The sequence below is a fragment of the Lygodium microphyllum genome, chromosome 17 (assembly GCF_053477565.2).
Source record: "Lygodium microphyllum isolate KBCC chromosome 17, Lygodium_microphyllum_v1.1.10, whole genome shotgun sequence".
Taxonomy (NCBI): Eukaryota; Viridiplantae; Streptophyta; class Polypodiopsida; order Schizaeales; family Lygodiaceae; genus Lygodium; species Lygodium microphyllum.
In genome coordinates this window covers 59,751,701-59,767,201 of record NC_141151.1, presented here as the reverse complement: position 1 = coordinate 59,767,201, position 15,501 = coordinate 59,751,701, and positions in this window count along the sequence as shown.

Sequence of the window (15,501 nt, the reverse complement as noted above, 5' to 3'; positions counted from 1 at the left end):
ACACAAGAAATCATTGGGCTAGAGCTACCACTGAAACGGTAGTGAAAATAGGGGAGCGTGAAACTCCTTGCGTTGCTTTACTTGACCATGGGTCTAAGATAAATGTCATTGAGCGGGGATTGTATGAAAATGGTGCATGGCCTATGGACACTGATCATGGTTGGTATATGAGGGCTGCAAATAATTCTTCAAGGGAGCTCTATGCAGCATGTCCTAATGTAAAAGTGAATATTGGTGATGTACATAAAGAGCAACACTTCTTTGTGCAAGATAATTTCTCATATGCAGTGATTTTGGGATAGCCCTATATTACAGGTGTGCTTATGGAAACAAAGGTGCTTGATGATAGTTCTTCTTATGCAAGAGTTAGAAGCAAGGATGGGAGAAAAGCAATCCAATTTCTTACTGTTTGTGTTAATCATCCTAGAAAAATCGTTATACGCTTCGAGAGTCCCCTTTGGTTCCAAATGCAAGGGAATTCAAAGACCTGGATTTTCATTAAGCACTGCTATAATGCGGGGCTACAGTAGTGCTGTTCAGAGGGTGTACTTGCCTCTTGATGAAATGAAGCATGTATTTACTATTGGTAATTCTCAGTTTACAGCAAACATTCATGTTGGTTTAAGCCTATAGAAGCTACGTGTAGGGCTAAACGCATATCTATGAAACGGGCTATTAAGAAACTGAGATCATTGGGGATGTTAGCTGAAAATGATGGCATTTCAGGCATCTTTTATGGGCTGAATATTAGTAACACTATGGCTGAAATTTCAGCAACTATACATGTAACAAAATGAGGCTGAAAATAGAGTGTTGTCAGTATGTTCTTTGCATATGTATGATGTTATATAGCATTGTTTGCTCAGTAGGAAGGATTACAATGGGCTGAAGCACTTGTGGAGACAATATATAAGACAATTAACAAAAAGGTGAAACCAATTGCTTTGCCATCTCCACTAGAGAGTGAGGGTATGTATTCAAAAGTGTCAAGGCAGCCAAGCTTACGGGATCCTAAAGATATAGGTCATCAGTTTACATCTGAAACATTACACGAATTGAAAGTTAGTGCAGAAGGGTTTCTTTTGCTTGTTGAGAGAGATTTGTTTATGTGGAAGTTAGTGCAGAAGGGTTTCTTTTGCTTGCTGAGAAAGATTTTTTTATGTGGATGTTGGCTAGACATGGGAAGGCATTTGCATTTCAGCTAAGTAAAATAGGTTGTGTGGATCCAAACATTGTCTCTCCTATGGTTATATTTACTATGCCACATGTACCATGGAACTTGAGGCCTATTCCAGTGCCTAAAGCTTACTTGCCAAAGTTGATGGATTTACTAAATGAAAAGATTCACATGAAGATCTTGGAGCCTTCTTTAGCCCCGTACTCAAATCATTGGTTTCCTGTGCCCAAAAAGAATGGGGCTTTGAGATTTATTCAAGACATGCAACCGGTCAATAAAGTGACCATAAGAAATGTGGGTGTAAGTCCTGTGGTTGATGAATTTGCAAAGGCTTTTGCAGGCATAGCAATCTATTCTTTAGGTGATCTTTACTCGCAGTTTCAGCTTGCAATTGAAAGCAGGGATATCACAATCATGAAGACTCCTTTGGGGTTAGTACGGATGTGTACTCTCCCACAAGGTGCAAAAAACTCAGTGGCACACATGACAAATGCTATGAATAGGGTACTTAGGGATTTTATACCACAATTGACTATGCCCTTCTTGGATGATGTTCCAATCAAAGGGTGTGCAATGGATGAAAAGAATGAAGAGATGGATGCTCATGGATGCAGACAATTTGTTGCATATCATATTGTGGATTGCGAGAGGATTTTGACACGTCTAGAAGATGTGCATTTAACTCTTTTTGGACAAAAGTCTGTCTTTGGAGTTGAAGAGGTTTTGATTGTTGGGCATATGTGTGGGCCTTATGGGCGAAGGCCATCACCAGCAAAAATAGATGGGATTGATAGAATGCAAGATGTATGCACGAATGTATTAGAGGTACGTAGATTCTTGGGTGCATGTATGCTCTATTTGATATGCATTCCTCACTTTGCACATGTAACAGATGTTCTTTATTAGCTTCTAAGGAAAGGTTAAAAATTTCATTGGGAAAGGAATCATCAGAAAGCAATGAAGAAATTGAAGTAACTCTTAAAATCTACTCCTACGTTGAGAAAGGCTGACTATTCACATGGAAAGCCTATCATTATTACTATTGATACAAGCCCAATCAGGATTGGATGGGCAATTGGGCAAGATGATGAGGAAGGACAAAGATATGCAATTCTCTTTGGTGCTAAAGTATTGACTGAATGACAGAGAAGATATCCACAGGTTATGAGAACTATGGGGAATTGTGACAGCCCTTAAATGTGATAAGGAGTATTTTATGGGTGCTCATGTAGTCATTAAGATTGATTGTTTGCCGGTATTGGGTATGATTACTAGTTGTGCTACCCCGGACATTGCTATGCTCCACTGGATTGCATACATTAAATCTTTGAACCTTGAATTTCAGCATATTACAGGAAGAGATAACCTAGTGGCAAACATGTTATCTCGAGCACGTTATGAGAATGAAGATGGGATGATGGATGAGGAGGAAGAAGATGACTTTCTTATGGCTGAAAATGATGTTGCAAGAGTGAATTTAGTAATGCAAGGTGTTGCTATAGCATTAACAAAAGCTTGGACAACAAAGAGAAGACACTTTAGATGTTTTTCATCTTATGTACAAGTGTTTCTAAAAGACAAATATGCAAGAGAGTGGCTGAGAATTGGTCAATATCTCAGTACATTAACAAAGAGAGATGAATGGTCAGATGAGGAGTTTAAGAAGATCAAGAGGAAAGCCTATGGATTTTTCTTAAAAGATGGATACTTATGGAAACATGCTAACAAGAAACAGGGTATGCCATTGCGAGTTTTGGGTGACACAGCGTTACAAGCAAAAGTAATGCAAGAATTTCATGAAAGCTTGTGGGCTGGTCATAGAGGTGCTTGGGATACTTTTACAAAGATCAAAGAAAGATATTGGTGGCAAGGTATGTATAAGGATGTTGCTCACTTTGTGGAAACATATACGACATGTCAAATGTATTCAATTGTGAGACATTGGGATGGATTGCAACCCACATATCCATTGTCTCTTCGTTTTAAGTGGGTGGTGGATTTGGTCACAATGCCTACAGGTCTTTGGCAAATGAGATATCTTGTGCTTGCTCGTGAAGACTTGACTAATCAAGTGGAAGGGAGAGCTCTACATACTAAGACGATAAATCTCGTATGTACTTTTCTCTTAGAAGAGATATTTTGTCGACACGGCTATGTGGGAAAAATTACAGCAGATAGAGGTGAGTTGGATGCAGATGAAGCTCATGATTTCTTTGCACTGTTGGGGATAAAACTTGCTTTAAATTTAGCCTATAACCCTGAAGGAAATGGCAAAAGTGAAAGAGGTCAGGAATCTCTCAAAGAACATAGTAACTCTCTCTAGTGACCTATCATTCCCTACTATTACAAGTAGGGAATCACATTCTATATTCTCTCATATTATAGGAAATTTGTAGGAATGTAAGAAATTCTCTATATGGATGTACAATTCCCTATGATCACATATGGGGAATGTGACTCCCTAGTTATATATGGGGAATACATGTGTACATATACAAGAAATATTGGATAATTTTCTACATTTAAGAAATTTTACTACATAGGGAATGATTAAAAGTTCCTTGTGATAGTGGATGAGATGGAGTAATTTTACAACCTACAAAGTGTTATTTCAAAAGATTACCGTAGCTTCTCCATGACTATATTTGATGTATAGTGATTTAAAGTGGTGTTGGAAGGATCAAGAACAATCATTTGGTGAGGACTGTCTAGATTCTTGGACATAGATTTAGAGAAAAGATGGAACGATCTATGCAACATGTTTTTCTGGTCAGGTCATTGTGAGTAGGTGTATGGTCTTTTTTTAAATTCTTCCATAGCACAAAAAAGTTACAAATATTTTTTCTTCCTTTATAGCACACTCTTAATTGATATTAAATAAGTAATCTTCTACCCATATCCACAACAATCTCAGTGCTGGTATGTTGTGTGTGTGCAATACCTCGAAGCCCTCAAGGGTATGATGAAAGTTATCTCCCTAGCATGGATATGTAGAGTATATAGGTAGAGGAGTCATTTTTGTGGCAGGTAGGGAATGAGGAGGGCTTGTAGTGTGCAAAGAAGACAAACATGAGCAATCTAAGGAAAGGGACAAGAGTACAAGAATTATTCAAGAGTGAAATAGACTCTTCTTTTTGTGCAAACATATGCATAGAGTTTCTAGTGTATGTTGAGCTATGTCAATAGCCTGTTATGGAGCCATAGAATTGGGCTATATTTGTAGATGCTTGTTGTCAGATTAATTGACTATTCACTTTTTTTAGTATTTTATTATATTTTTTTAACTTATATATTTCTTTTCAATCATATACTCTCATACTTCACTTTCACCCTTATATTGATTGTGTTAACAATATTTTTTGGCTATATAAATCACTATAGATGACCTAGAGATTAGGATGGGTCCAATATATATAGATAAGGAGCTATAAGGGATCTTCACATGTATGTCTCCAAATCAGATGGTGCACTTCAAGGGCATGGAAAACCACAATTTGTCTCAAATATTATCTCAGTGTTATTCACATTCTACCTCAGCACACTAACACATCGATCTCCAATAGGCGGAGTCGTTGGTTTAGGCTAGCTGGAGGAGGGAGGCTCAAAGATACATTGCTTGACTTGTGGAGGTGGTGGTTGTGGTGGATGCCTTGCAAAGCCACGTACTTTTTTACCTCCTCATTCTAGGGGTGGTTATGGGGGCTGCTGCAGAGATACAAATGTTGTGACCCCATAGCCGGTCGCTACTGCTCAGTCCCGCCCCAATTTCAGAGAGGGTGGCTCAGGTGCATGCTTTGGAGATACCGATGTAGTATCTCCATCCCGTCATTTAAGTAGATATTTAACATCTTCAGGATTTGCTAGATCTATACACACGTCCACTCCCTTGACTCTAGGTTTTACTCAATCATCTACAAATGGTACTCTTATGGGTGCGACTGCGAGAGGTCACAGAGGTAGAAGATATTGTCATTTGAGTAGATACTTATCATCTTCACGATTTGCTAGATCTATACGTACGTCCACTCCCTTGACTCAACCATCTGCAACGAATGGCACTCCTACGGGTGCTACTTTGAGAGGTCACAGAGGTAGGAGAGGATACACCTTAGATGCAACCCACTAAGATATAGATACTTATTAGATGAGAAACTAGTGCTATACTCATGAATGATGAGGAGAGGAGGGTACTTGCCTATAAGAGAAAATTGTGACAACAAGTATTTAGGCACAATATTCTAGATCATAAAAATATATCGGAGGGAAGCACAAACTATGTGATAATATTTTTATATGAAGAGATCACAGTACCTACATAAGTTGATCAAATCTCCACTAGATAGAGGATGGATTGTATGCATACATATATGTCACATAGATGGTAAGGTGTATGTAATGCAATTAAGAGTGGTATCAAAAGACTTATTTGGAGACTTGGTAAGTTCTCTAATGGTTATATTCACTTTTTTATTTTGTATATTTCTTATACTAATAACCTTGTTTCTAATAATGCTACTTTTCTTGTGTTGTTGTACTCAACCACAAATTGCAATGTCATGTGATTGGAGACTTGGTATGCAGAGAGACATAGTCTCACTGTAGTGATTGACGAACTATATGTGCAAGGGAGGCCAATAAGTCATGTCTCTTTCATATTTTTAAAGTTTTTTTTTTGTATTGCATTATGTACTCTAGATTAATCTTTGGCTATTTATATTTCGGACTCCGTTTAACGATTTGTTACGTTGGGACTAGCTCTAAAATGGTGAGAAGAAATAGTAGTCGCTTGGATTTGTGGAGCACACATCCCTTTCTTTTGTGGCTCTATGCTGCTACATGTAGATTCTTTTAATTATGTAACGTTCTTTAGATACATTTCTCATCCTTTATATGTACTCACATTTTGTAATATTTATGGATACATTTCTATGTCTTGGTTTCTCCTCCCTATTAGTCTATATAGTTCTATGGAATGTCATCATCCATATTGTACTTATTTGGAAATTGAATCAACACACTCATTTTTCCTAGTATCTCATGATGTATGTATTTTGATAGTAGTTTTATACTCAATTTATAAATGATTCATGGAATATTATTCAACACATTTGGTTGTAAGGTGGTAGGATTACATGCCCTACCACCGAAATTTATTTTTTTCCCTCTATAAATTTCATGATTTGCATAACAAATAAATATGTATAAATCACTATTTGTGTCTATATCTACATTGCTATATACAAATGTTTTCTAGTGACAATGGGGGCAATTATTTAGATGAATAATTGTGTTGCTTTGAAAGTTGGTATGCAACTATATGTGGAAGTGTCCTCCAATGTAGATATGAATGGTAGTGGGTTGCAAGTATAAGCTTATGGTTGTCTCTAGGCATAGAAAATGAAACTCTTAAATATCCCAAAATAAAACCCTTTCTTGTACCTAAATGGATGCATTTTCAGGGTGAAATTGATAAGTACAATTGAATTAAAAATGCTCAACAAAGAGATGGTACTTTCAAATTGCATACAAGGATCCAATCTTATAGATTTTAGGAGGAAAGGGTGATGTATTTATTGTACCTAAATGGATGTGTTTTCAAGGTCAAATTGATAAGTGCAATTGAATATAAGATGCTCAACAAAGAGATGGTACTTTCAAATTGCATACAAGGATCCAGTCTTATAGATTTTTGCTATGACACCTTGATAAGGTCATCTAATTGCACAATTTATAAGTATTCCATGACAAATGATCCAATGAGTTTAGTATTCATGAGCATTAGTTTATATAAACTCACAATATGGTAACCAAAAAAGAGGACTTGCATTGGTAGACCACATATACCTCTTGTGATCAAGGTGAGAGAAACTTATTAGTTTTAACCAAAGGTTTTTTGTGTCAAGAGACATCAAGCTTTTAGTAGAACAAACTTGAATTGAAGCATCATGAACCTTGTGGCAAAACATCATATCACGTTGAGTGGAAAAGGAAGACCAATTTGTGAGTGGTATGAGTGATTGAAATAAAAAATGCTCATAAAACAAAATAAACAATTATTTAAAAATAGATCTTTGTATCTTTAATCATATTTAAGAAGTAATGGTTTAGAATATCCAACAACACCATAATGGTGACATGTATGACCACAAAATTATTGTTGCTTTGGGTTTTTCTTAATAAATCCTAGTGAAAGAAAAAGTTAGAGAAGTAATCCAAAAAAGGATGATCTACCAACAAACACACATGGAGAATTAGGAAACTTGAACACATATCATGATTGATGGAGCTTACATGTCTAAGGCCTTAATTTGTCCTAGTAACTCAACAACTACAATAATAGATAGAAGTATTAATATGTTTGAGAAGCACCCAATGTCATATCCGTTCTTAATAGAAAGGGAAATTACGAATTATAGTAGATGCATTTGAAGCCACTTGAAGTTGGAGGTATTCGCAATCTTGCCAATGTTGAGGATAGCCATCTATAGAAAGTTAGTATTTAAGTGCACGTTGGTCCTAGTGCCTATGTGCATCTAAATGATTCGACCTTGTGGATTTAATATCTATTTATTGCAAACCTATTTATTGCATTTTACAGCTTTTTGGTTCACATCTGAACACTTAGTAGCAAGGCTGTAGCTTTTTCCATGGGCTACAAAAGTCCACTAAAGAATGGCTACAATGGACCTAATTTGCACTTCAAGATATGAGATAAGTTGGATATGATTTGGAAGTGCTTGATGATTACCTTGTCGTGAATTGCTCAGTTTGGCTCATTTTCATCATGTTGATAAGAAACATGCGGCATTCGGCCCATCCAAGTGGCTCAATTCTGGGTTGAGTCCCAAAATCGGCCCTCGGCCACTTGTCTTTGGCCTACTCGGCCTTACTTGCTTGGACACATAGCCACTCGGGAGCTCTGCACATTCAGACGTCCCAATTTGGTCAAGTTTCCCACGTCCCCATAGAGTGGAATCATCAATGAAAGATAAGAGATCCCTTGCTCGAGGATAGAAAATCCAAATAATGGCCTCCTTTGAGAGTATCCAAGAAGGTATCTAGAATTGGGACTATTATGGAAAATGGAGCTTGTAGCTACTAGAGGTGGAAAAGGGTTAGGAGGAGCCAAAATGATCTCCTTCATGCTCATACAAGGGAGTAGACAAGTGTAGCTCCTATGAAGCCACAAGTACTTGGCACACACTGCGCGAGGGAGTATATAGTAGACACGAGGGTGTCCAACAACTATTATCTCTAAATGGGGTACAACATGGAGTCAATGACCATTGAAGCCACTTAAGTTAGAAATAGGTAGTAGGAAGAACTGTGTAGCTAGTTGGATCAATCTCTAGTAGAACTTTTTGTAAATTGCTTATAGCTTTCTAGAATGCAGTTAGCACATGACATGGATATCGAATTCTCGATGTTGTGCACTTCAAAAAATGTAAGCGTATCACGTGTCATCATCCAACGGTTTATTATATTTGACACGATCTAAATAAATTTACAAGATTAGGTTTATGATATGTGTAGATGTAAATGGGAGGGTGCAATGGAAATAGAAGAAAATGTAAATGTGAGAATGGAAAACCCAAAACCACGTGTGCTCTCGTACCATTTACATGCACAGGGGTACACGTATATTGGTTGGAAACGATCATTTGATTTAGATACTCACGAGATCCCTAGAGAAAACCCATCCTCCACGACTGTGCTCCCATTTACATGCATTCTCCCCTCGCTTCTCTCTTGTGCTTTTCTCTTTCTCTTTCTCTCTCTCTCTCTCTCTCTCTCTCTCTCTCTCTCTCATCCATCCACCAAATTGGACCGTCCCTTCTCTAATTCACGTGACACCGTTATGTTATATTATCATGTATATTCCTTGCACTGATGGCTCATCGCCAGCCGCAACCTCTGTTTCTCCTTCCTCTGCCGTCACCACCCTGCCCTTGCTTCCCTGTCTCTCGCCTCCTGACTGCTTCTCTCTTTTTTGCTTTCTCTCTCGACTGATTCTCCGCCGCAGCTACGATCTCACCCCTCTTACCACCAGCTCCTCTCTCTCTCTCTCTCTCTCTCTCTCGGTCTTCGAAGAGTACGACCAAAACTCTCTCACGCGTGCGTGCAACCGTAGTGCTATTATGCATATAAGACAGAGGATAGACTATCTGACGTACCTGAACCACTCCAATAGTTTTGCGCAATAAGCCGCACGATGTATAATGTGAAGAAATGGAGGAGAAATGTGTCCGATTTTAATTATCTTCTGGTAGATCTTATTACAAGATGAATAAAAAAGAATAGGCAGACAGTCTACAAGTTGCACAATGATCACAGCTGTACATGAAGGTCGAGCCCTGGCGAACGAGGCGGGGCGCACATGCATATTGCGTTGATTGTCATCCGCAGGTGAAGCAGAAGGATCTTCGGTTATGGATCCATAAAACACCCGATGATTACGAGTTAATGATATGCGCAGAGCATGGATCATATCATGATGGCGATATTGATGAGACGGTGCCTGCACGCAGCATGAATTTAAGAGGGCACTCCCGGCTCCACGCATCATCAATATCCTGAGATTCTTCATGATCGTTATATCAAGATGGTCTTCCTGGCGCGGCAGTTGGGAAAGATTGGCGTGTCGTCGTTGAGGTATCGCAGCACCTCTGTGAGGGAGATGACCTTGTTCCAGTGCTCCAAGTATGCCTGCTTCCTCATGCACCTCCTCTTCCTCGCTATGGGCCTGCTGGCGCTGCCCGCGCCGCCACTGCAAGGCGAGGCCTTGAGGTGGTGGCACGTCGTCTCCGCCGGCGTTATCCCGGCGTCGACCAAGGCCTGAATTTCCTCATGCTGCTCATGCAGGTCCTGGCCGCCGTTTTCAATGCTCTGATGGTCCAAAGTATTAGGCTTCTTGATGATGAGGTCTGCACCCATACATGCAGATTCAGCTTCAGGCTCTGCACCTGTCAAATATTCCGCACCCACAATGATGACCGCCGGCTTCGGCGGGCCCTGGGCCAGCAGTACAGCTACTGGATCAATCACCAGCTCCTCCTGGCGCAGGGACAATGTTCTCTCAGCGTGTGTTGATATTTGTTGCTGCTGCAGACGATCTCCTGCCATCTATGCGGGAATATTCGGAGAGAGGTAGAGGGACAGAGTCACAGCCTCACAGGAGATGATCAGTTGAAGACGAGAGGAGGAAATAGAAGAAGATGCGAAGTTCGACCGTGCGAAAGGGGGGAAAATGAAGGGAAACGATGATCGGTGGATAAAAGTCAGAGGGGGAAATGGGAGCCGGCGTTTTTTATATGTCGTCGAAACGAGAGACGCGTAAATGCCACGCAACTCTTCCGTGTGCGTGGCCCGTCGAACGCGTTGTCGCGTCTCGCTTTTGCTTTCCTTTGTCTGCCTGCTCATGTCAATCTGGCGGCGCGCACGTGCTTCCAACTTTCTACGATGACGGTTGTTGTTTTTGAAAGGTAAAGTTTCGACTTTCTACATGATCGCTTTCCACCGTACTCATTTTCAAATTTTGGCATTCAAGCATTTACGATGTACATCATTGGTCAAGACCCTAATGATTTAGGATAAGGGTGCCAAATTAGTGGTAGCGACCAGCCCTTGTAGCGGAAAATATCAAGATGGTAGAATTGGCCCAAATGATGTTTCACATCTCTTTGCAAGGGATTGAGCTTCCCAACAACAAAATATAAGCAAAGATAAAGGTATGGCGAGGCCTTTCTAGTGCTGCACAATAAAATTAGTGATGCAAAAAAAGACCCATTTTTTTGTTATATGGGTGTGTGCCTATTTGAAGATAGTGTATTAGCAGCTCTCCATTGGACACCTGTTACACGTATCAAGCAATTATTCATTTGATTTGCTCTCAAATCAATGTTGGTTTATCATAATCATTCTCACAAAATAGGGGGCCGTGTTTTAATTGGGCCCCTTACCTTAGAGGCTTTATTTTTGTTTGAGTTGTGAAATAGCTCTCTGTTGAAGATTTACCTCCTATACCCCCAACCCAATCTCTTTTTTTGTGTGGGTCCTTATTTTCTTTGGCTCCCAGCATTCTTTCTCATCCTCTTGCCTATTCTTATTCTCACTCTTCTTCTTCTCCTTCTTATGTTCTTGTGCAAACTTTGGTTTCACAATCATCGTGAGTTGCAACAAAAAATCTAAGCTAAAACCACGATTTGGGTCGAAGATCACCTTCTTCCAATGGATCCACACTTGCTAGAGATTAATAGTCCTTAAGGAGTTGCATATTATGAGTGGAATTCCATATATTTTCCCTAAACAGGGAAGTATCATGCACATTAGCACCTTCGATTGTGCATTGTACAACACATGAGGCTTGTAATTTAGCACCATTAGTTACACATGTGAAAGGAAGAGCAAGTACCTACATTTGTGCATGCACTTCTCTTTGCACACAAATTTTGGGATGTTTCATCACAAGTTAGGAACCATGGCAAAAGAGCAAATGGTGGCAACAAGAACTTGAGGGTCATGTGGGTCTCCTTGAGATGGGTGTAATTTCCCTTGGCCACCATCAATTGGCCTATTTGTTTTGAGCAATTGCAAGATTTCTAGGTTAAGAGATGATAATTTTCAATTTTATCTATGAGAAATGAGGGAAAAGGCTTAGGAATTCTTGATAAGAGAGTAAATTTGCATATTACATAAGACTTACACAGATGGATAGGCTAGGCACATGTTTCAATGCATGCATACCCTTTGAGGCTATCATAGATTGTTTGATATGCATCACATCACTTTTGAATTGCATTGATCAATAAAGCATGAGTGTTTGAGCACAAATATTTTCAAAGTGTTCTTTTCTCTAGGTGCACTACATCTTTGATTGAACTACATTGACATAGATTTTTGGAAAGACCCAAGAATCTTGGGGGGTTTTTGTACTAGCACAAGAATTGAAGATCACTTGTATACCCTACAAGCACGATTGAAAGGCACGAAGACCACATGCTTGTATGACATAAAAAAGATATAGATTTTGGCAAGCATCTAAGCTTGCAAGTTCATGGAAATTGGTCCTTTAAGAAAGAAAAATTTTATTTGCATCTTAGTGTGCTTCTTGATTTTAGAGAGTTTTTAGCTGGCATAAAGAGGGGAAACCTTCCTAGTTAGTGGTTGTGCCATACTTTCCCACCTACCACCCTACTATTGGCTGGATCCATCTTATCACCCTACCATTAGGTGGTTCCACCCTATTGTTTTCCCTACCACTTGTAGTTTAGATGTTGTTGCCTTGCCCTAGAGGATCATTGTGAGCTAGTTCCTTGCTCTCACCATTAGATTCAAAGTTATTTAGTCTACATTTTCACCAATATAGCCCAAATTTTGCCACTCCTAAGGGCTAGCAACTAACATGATCATCAACTACTATTTTTTTAATTCATGGCATTTTTATTCAAACAAGATAGCTTGTACTTTTGCTATCTTAAGTTATCATTGGTATCCTATGTTTCAAAGGACAATGTTTCACTTCCCTCGTTGCTAGATACATCACCATCATTCCTGATGGATTGTTACTGCTATGCTTTGGGATCCATCTTGAGTGTTGTATATTCTAAGAGCTATTCTTAGCATCTCTAACACCACTTTCAACTCACATGTACCTTAGTCACTAAAACAAAGAGATTCAATGTCCCATTATATCGTATTCATTTGTAGACACCTTCATCTTCATTTAGAACTCATTTGATTGTGTTATTTCTTTGTCATGTTGTTAGATTTCTTTGTATTTTCCCTACCATTTCTTTATATGGTAATATAATTGCTCTTAACCAATGTCTGAGATTGGATTGAAAAAACTTTGCATACTCAAGAGCACACATGAATACTTTCATACATGTCTCAACCAACACTATCAAAGAAATATCCCACAAAGACTATTCCTTTGGCATGTATTTGTCCCTAATTATAGGCTCCAAGGGATTGGTAACCTAAATCTCCAAATAGAGAAATGGAGGGAAAGAGAGAGAGAGAGAGAGAGAGACAGAGAGAGAGAGAGAGAGAGAGAGAGAGGAGCGGAGGGAGAAGGATATAGAGAGATGGAACGATAGAGGAAAAGAGAGATGGATGGAAAGAGAAAAATAGAGGAGAGAGATAGGGAGGGGAGAAAAATAGAGAGGGAGAGAGAGAAATATAGAAACAAAGAGAGAATGAGAGAGAGAGAAGAGAGAGAAAAGTATAGAGAGAGGGGAAAGAGAGAGATAAAGAGAGGAAGAGAGGCATTGCCTCTCATTTCGTTATTTTTCAAATTTCTTCTTTTCTCTCTTTATTTTTGTTTGTGGAGAGATGCATTGAGGGAGAGGGAAAGAGAGAGGGAGAGGCAGAAATAGTGAGAGGTGAGGAAAAAACAAAGAGGAAGAGAGAGAAACAAAGAGAGATAGAGAGGGAGGGAGGCATGGAAAAGCAAAGAGAGAAGGAGGGCGAGGGAGAGAAACAATGAGGAAAACAAAAGCGTATTATATTTTGTAACATAAGTGAAATGGACACAACGATGATGGCCGTGACATTAAGATCATGAGGTGTATCTCAATCAGTATGTCCAGTGCCCTTGTACTTAGTGCAAGCTAGCAATTCAACAAAAAGGTTACTTGTCTATAGACCACGTGTGACTCTTCGGCAAGTTTCAATAAAAAATCATTGACCAAGCAATCCCAAACTTTGAGTTAACAATAAGAATGTGTGTACTAATCATGCTTTACATTCAAATTGTAACTAAATATCATATACAATAATATTAGATGTGTCCTAGAAATGTCTATAGAGAGGTGCCATTCCATCCTAAGGAATGCACCTATTGCGGCCCACAAGAAGAGTTTGTGGGTGTGCAATGGATGGAGTGCCTGAGCCGATAAACCCATTAGAGGGTATACTACTAATTACACCCTTGACACCACAATCAATAGTGGACCTTTTGAATCTTTCTCCAATCTTGGAGCCTGAGATGGAGGCAATGATCAATGCATTACTACCCATGGTTACCAAGTCATCTGATTCATTGAGAGAGGTGGCATCCATATCATTATATGATGGGTGTTGAATATCTCACTTAAAGATGCTTCTTGCACTCCTAAGTGTATAGGGGTGCTCACATGTATTGATAGGATATGCAAGGACAAACCGTCCCTCAAAAGGTTCTCAAACACTTTTCACTTATACTACGTATATGTTTCTAGGGAGGAGTGGGAGTTCCCAAGGGAATATAGTCCAAAGGTAATCACATGCTTTCTTTAGCGTTGTTTTTAGATTTTATATAGAACTACTAACCTAGTCATTTCAAAAGCTGTACAAAATCTACAGCGCAACACGTGGTCACACTGGTGATATTTTTAAGTTGAGCATATCGACAAAGTATGCTCCATGATGGATGGTGTGGTCATGTTGAAGTTTTAGCAAGAAAGTGGGCGACATGCCATAGACCCAAATACTATGGTAGATACGATGGAGTATTTTGGCAACTTACAATGTGATATTTCAATAGATTATTGTAGCTTCTCCATGATCATATTCTATGTACAGTGGTATTGGAAGGAGGGGTAACCATTCAGTGAGATCCATCTAGATTCTCGAAGGTATATTTCGAGAAAAGATGAAATGATCTACACGACACGTTTGTCTTGCCAAGTCATTATGAAAAAATGCATGACCTTGTTTGTTAAGTTTTTCACATCACCAAATAGTCATAAATGTTGTTTCATTCTTTGTGACACACTTATATGTTATATTAAAACTGTAATCTTCTATCCAAACCCCCTACAACCTTGTTGGTGGTATGTGGTGCCATCAACATCTTAGAGCGCTTGAGTTATGATGAAAGTAATATCTTGGGTATAGACAAAGAGAGTATGCAAGTAGAGGAGCTGATATTATGGGGTGTGGAGGACAAGGAGGGCTTGGAGCATTGCGAGAAGAGATGCATGGATAACATAGATGAAGAGAAAGGTGTACAATAATTTTTTGAGAATGAAGTGGACTCCTCTTTCTATGGAGACCTATGCATAGACCTTTTGGTGTACGTTGAGCTATGCCAAAAGCTTGAAATGAAGTCGTAGGACTAGCCGTATTTTCATCCACTTGTCAAATTTGTTGATAATTCCCATTTGTTACTGGTACTTACATATTTAAGATCTTCTCCTTGGAGGATGACTCATAGGAGCGAGCATAGGGTAGCATCTATGTAATTGGAGTTGAACTCCACTGATTAGAATGGTAGATGGCAGTCATGTGACTCCCCACCTAGCAAGTATGCTCTAGGAACAATCTAAAACATAGATTTGATG